The sequence below is a fragment of the Molothrus aeneus genome, chromosome 4, assembly GCF_037042795.1.
Source record: "Molothrus aeneus isolate 106 chromosome 4, BPBGC_Maene_1.0, whole genome shotgun sequence".
Taxonomy (NCBI): domain Eukaryota; kingdom Metazoa; phylum Chordata; class Aves; order Passeriformes; family Icteridae; genus Molothrus; species Molothrus aeneus.
This window is the reverse complement of record NC_089649.1, coordinates 74,059,304-74,064,979: the sequence shown is the minus strand read 5'-3', so window position 1 is coordinate 74,064,979 and position 5,676 is coordinate 74,059,304. Positions and strand designations below refer to the sequence as shown.

General features: G+C 45.2%; 1 long non-coding RNA gene across 1 annotated transcript; it reads right to left on the bottom strand.

Moving 5' to 3' along the window:
• Positions 1 to 2,853: 2,853 nt before the first annotated feature.
• Positions 2,854 to 4,289, bottom strand: LOC136555464 (uncharacterized). Its single transcript, XR_010783494.1, has 3 exons — positions 4,127 to 4,289; positions 3,538 to 3,602; positions 2,854 to 2,918 (listed from the first exon to the last, which is right to left on the bottom strand). It is a non-coding gene; the product is annotated as an uncharacterized lncRNA (long non-coding RNA).
• Between the last annotated feature and the right edge of the window lie 1,387 nt (positions 4,290 to 5,676).

Sequence of the window (5,676 nt, the reverse complement as noted above, 5' to 3'; positions counted from 1 at the left end):
TCATCAAAACCCTGCCTACTGGCAAGTAAAAAGAACCGCTTTCTTTAACGATTTAAAAAATATTTTTATATTTATAATTTTCCTATTTCTATTTATCATTTGCTCTCTAGTACGTGATAACATACCTGCTCCTGCACCACAGTGGGGCTCCCTCTCCTGGGCACCTCGGGGTGCCCCCAACGGCATCAGAGCCCCGAGTCTTCACCCCCCCTTTTCCTCTAGTTAGAAACTACACTGGAACTTTTTTCTGGAAACAAAGACACGACCTAAATCCTCTCCCCATGTCCTAGACAGATAGATGTTCAGGTCTTAGTTGACTGGGCAGCAGTTTCTTCAATAGAACGAGAAACAATATGGAAACGTTTTAGCTACAAGCAAATAGGCAAATCTGAACAAGGTCCTGGTGGCCAGCCGCTGCAGTTATTTTGAAGCCATTTTTTAAACAATCAAGTACGGATCCCACAAAAAATAAAGCAAAAAGCTGACTATTGGCTAAGAAAGAAGGAAAAATTAACTTTTGACGACAACAACAACATTCCAAGGACACAGGCTTTTTTCCAATCTCATACCTTATTACTACCTCTCTTGGGAATTCTCATCGTGGATCCCAAAAGGAATAAATCCCTCAGCGTGTCCTAAAGCACCAAGGAGCTACCTACAAGTGAAGGTGGCTACTTTCAGTGCAGACACAGCTGATGACACAGCAGTAGCGCAGTTCTATGCTGCACAGGGATAATACTGTCTCCTCTTCTCCAGCAGCTGACTCTCTCCTGCCATGGTTTCTGTAAATGCATCAGAGCACGACCTTAAACACAAACAGGCAAGAAAACACCATCAGAAGTCTTTCATTGAGCACTACAAGAAGGGTTCCAAGCAGAGACCAACAGAATTTCAAGGAAGCAGTATGCAATTAAACCACCTCAGACTCGTTCAAGTATCCGGCAGGTAGATGGAACCAAAATGGAACCATTCAGAAACGACAAAGAAAACCTCCCCAAGTATTTATACAGGAGTCCTTAACGTCAGAAATGGGATGACAGGTTATGTTCAGCTAAGATGAATGTTTATTTGGATGTAGAAATAAACTTCTCTCATGGTCCTTTGCCAAAAAATAGAACCTACAAGTGAACACCTACACCTGCCTAAAAAGACCTAACGAGCCCCTGGCAGCCACCGGCATCAAAGCACAGGGGATGTTTCTAATCCAGGCTAAGGAGAACAATATCACCTTTTGTTCTCTCCAGTTTGTTTCCTCTGCAGTCCTATTTGCTTCTTATGATTTTTACACTCTCTGTATCTTCTCGGGCAGCGCTGAGTCTGACGACCAGGATACGAGAGTCCTTCCCTGCCCTACGGAGAGAACCAGGAAAAAAAGTTAAAAAAAGAACAGGGCAGTTTGAAGTTAATACTTCCGACGAGAAGCAGCACCTGACAAACAGAGTGAACAAAGCGTGATACCTCCCTGGGGACAGAAGACTTACAAACTCTCCGGGATTTACAATCCTAGTAACCAAGCCCTTCAGCACAGCAGCCAAGTGTCCCATTAGGTGGTGCTGCACCAAAGAATGATCCGAGAGGTTCCAAAGAGTGAAACGCACGTTATTTTCCAAAGACGTAAAATCGTGCAAAATAACAAAACTACAATAGATCTAAACTACAGGGCAAGAGTACAAGTGTTAACTTGAGGAGCTGGAACCATCCAGGTAAGCAACTGCTAACTGGATCCTCAACAGAGTTTGAGGAACCCTCCAGGATACAGAAGGGTTTTCCCCAGAAATGTCACAGGCCGAGTTTTGATAGAAGTACACTTGCCAGATGCTCAGAAACGTCACCCATCCTCCTCCGGGTGTCCTGAGAGAGCTGCGAATGGCTCTCACGTGGTTTGAGCTGGTTCTGTAAGGGCTCAGGGTGAATTTCACCAGATGCAACCAAACTGGGCAACACCCAGTGGGACAGAAGGAACCCAAAGCTTGTTTTACCCAAAGCTTGGGTAAGCAGAGCTCCAGCAAATACTGAGGAAACGGACAGAACAGGGTAACAAATAATAAACATACCTTTTTTTTTTTTTTTTTTTTTTTTTTCAGATGAGCAAAACAATTAAGGAGAAGGTGGAAAACTCACCATGACTGAACATTTCATCACCTGTAAGCTGACCATCCTTAGCATAGAGGATTCCAAATTTAAAATTCACCGATCCCTGGAAAATAAAACCAAATATTATTTGGTAAACAGTCAAACAGAAGACATAACAATTTGGGTCCTCTAATCTTTGCATACATCCTACACATCAGAACATACATTTTATACTATCTCCTACTACACGATAATTTACCTTTAAACTTTGATAGTATAGCATAAAACCATTAACTTAGATGGGTGATCAATTATTATTAAGTTGGTGCTTCAAGTTATTTTTGCTGTCAGGTTCAAAAAAACATTACTTCTTTTTACTGTAACGAGCAATTGATTTAGAAGTCATCAAAAGCCCATCAAAATACAAAGCTGTACTCACCGGACGGGTCTGTGAGCAAGAAGTAGTTAGGCTTGTACTCACCTCTTGCCCTTCAAGAACCAATAAATCCTGTCAACAAAAACAGCATCTTTAGCCCCCTCCTATTAAAGATTCTACAAGGATGATGGTTTTATTTGTGTTTAGAAGTTTGGATTTGAAATGGCCAGTTCAATGGATAAAGAGACAGTTTAAGTAGTATTAGATTATTGTTATTGTTATTGTTATTGTAATTATTATTATTAGCTACTGGAAGAAACAAACCAGTAGTATCTATACTTAATTACTTCTGTTTCCAGGAAATCATAAAGAAAAAGAACCAAACAAAAAAAAGTCACTTCCTACCTTTTGTATCTCAGGATGAAAAATGTCTCTTGGGCTCTTCTCCAGTTTCTCAAGACTCCTGGCACTGAAATGCAAATGAACGAGTGCTTTAGAGGAGGGCAAGTGCACATTCCAACCCCGAACCACCAACCGATTGCAGTTACAGCGCTTACAAAATGAATCGTTCCCAGAGCCTCTGGGAAATGGAACGGTTGGTGCAACTGCCATTTCTTCCCCAAAATACTAACTTCCAACACTTCCTAAACTTAGTTTGCATTTTAAAAACAGAAATTAGGGAGACTCAGGGTGGAGATCAGGTTGAAATTGATTTCCTTCTAAAGCACAGGGCTCTGTTCCATCACCCTTCACTTTGGCTCCACACAGAATCACGGGGAGCATTTTAGGAGGGCCCAAGAACCAATTCTATTTCTCTCTTTTTTCTAGTTCTCTCTCTTCCTAAATCATTCAAGGCAAGTCAAATGAAAAAGGACAAGTTCAGCATCAAATTCACACTTTTTCCCTTTGTCTGCTCAAGAACAGGCTTTTAAACCACTTCTTGCTGCCTTCAACGATTAAGACTTGCAAAACAGTTTCGCAAGTTTGATAGGTTTATCATAAAAACCACAGAACGCAAGCTCTGAATTACAGGAAAAGGTACACAGGCAAATATCTCAGCTGATGGTGGCTTATTTGTAAACACATACCTTAACGGAGATTGCACTGAGAATGTTTCAGTGGGACTCTAAGGGAAAAGTATTTTCTGAGTACCCTGTAAACAAGAAAAGCTAGGATATATTACAGGACATACCCACTTGTTCTGCATATTCAAATAGGATTATCAATAAAAACATTTAAGAAGGAAGAAAACCAAGGTAATTTTACTCAGCTATATTTGCTGCCGATTTAGAGAAAAAAAAAAAAAAAAAAGTCACGGGTGCTGCAAAGAAAAAAAAAAGTGAACCAGAAACGCCTACAGTAGAACTTTAAAACAATTGCTTGGATAAAAGCAGCTCATGGAACATGAAGTAGAAAAAAAGCGAAACCAGTATCAGACCTGCCTATTTTCTTACCATTGCACAAGAAAAATCCGACAAGCGGTATAAAGTCACTGCCTAAAACCGATCCTAGGATGTAACCAAGAACAATTGAGGCATTTGCTAATCTAAACGGAAACCTTTTCCGGACCCTAGTGTCAAATCACACGTTTTGTCTTGCAGCAGCTCGAGGCTGGAGAGCATTTCCCCTGGGGGTCGGGAGGGTAGGGGCACAAGGGGCTGAGTTTGCGAATCGCACCTGTGCCAGCAGAAGGATCCAGCCCGCGCACTCCTTGCGCTCGCCATTCTCCGGGCCATCGCTGTGTTTTACTGCTCAGCGATGCCGCTCCATCTGTTTGCGTGGAAGAAAGAGCCACGAGCACTGAGGCACTCAGCAGCCGTGTCATTCCAGCCGCTCGTCCGCCCCCGCCCGCAGCAGCGGCAGCAGCCCGAGGGACACGGCTGCAGCTCGGCGGCTCCCGCGCCTCCGCCAGCCGCCGCACAGTGACCGCGGCAGCGCCCGGCGCCGCTCGCCCGGGGCGGCTCCTGCAGCTCCCGGCCCACGGCAGCAAAGCACCGCCTGGCGCTCCGCCATCGGCGGGCGGCAGCGCGCCCCGCCCGAGCTGAGCCCCCGCCACCGGGACCGCTGAGCGAGGCCGAGGCACCGGGCGGACGCCCCTTCCGCGCCGCTCGGCTCCGTGCGGGCGGCCGGCCGGAGGCTTCGCCCCTCCAGCGTCGCTGCCGCGGCTCCGTCCCGCGCGGGAGAGGCGCCGGGAGCTCCCCGCGCCCAGCCCGCTCCCCCGGCGCGCGGCCGCCTCGGCCCGCCAGCCATTCATATGGCGCGTCGGCCGTTGCGTCAGACGCCGCGCTTTACGGCCGCAGGGCCTGCCGGGAGTTGTAGTCTCGGACTGACAGCCACCGCTCCGTTTTCCGCCACCGGGAGCTGCGGTCCCGCCGGGGGATCAAACGGCTCCTTCGCTCCTGGGCGCGGAAGCACCTTAGGCAGCACCGCCCCTCCCGAATGTCCTTTCTTTTCCACTCCAACTCTTTTTTCTTTTTTTCACTCTGTTTTTCACCCCCTTTTCCACTTTCGCTCTTTCTTTTTCACTCTCACCCTTTTCCTTTTTTTTTTCTTCCTTTCTCTTCCTTCTTTTTTTTTTTTTTTTCTTCCTTTCCTTTTTCCTTTTCTTTCTTTCTGTCTGTCTTTCTCTCTCTCGTTCTTTCTTTCTCTGGCTCTCTTCCTGTCTCTCTCTTTCTTTATTTCTTTCTGTCTGTCTTTTTCTATTTCTTTCTCTCTCTCTTTCTTTCTTTCTCTGGCTCTCTTCCTGTCTCTCTCTTTCTTTCTTTCTGTCTGTCTTTCTCTCTTTCTTTCTTTCTCTGGCTCTCTTCCTGTCTCTCTCTTTCTTTCTTTCTGTCTGTCGTTCTCTATTTCTTTCTCTCTCTCTTTCTTTCTTTCTCTGGCTCTCTTCCTGTCTCTCTCTTTCTTTCTTTCTGTCTGTCGTTCTCTATTTCTTTCTCTCTCTCTTTCTTTCTTTCTCTGGCTCTCTTCCTGTCTCTCTCTTTCTTTCTTTCTGTCTGTCGTTCTCTATTTCTTTCTCTCTCTCTTTCTTTCTTTCTCTGGCTCTCTTCCTGTCTCTCTCTTTCTTTCTTTCTGTCTGTCTTTTTCTATTTCTTTCTCTCTCTCTTTCTTTCTTTCTCTGGCTCTCTTCCTGTCTCTCTCTTTCTTTCTTTCTGTCTGTCTTTTTCTATTTCTTTCTCTCTCTCTTTCTTTCTTTCTCTGGCTCTCTTCCTGTCTCTCTCTTTCTTTCT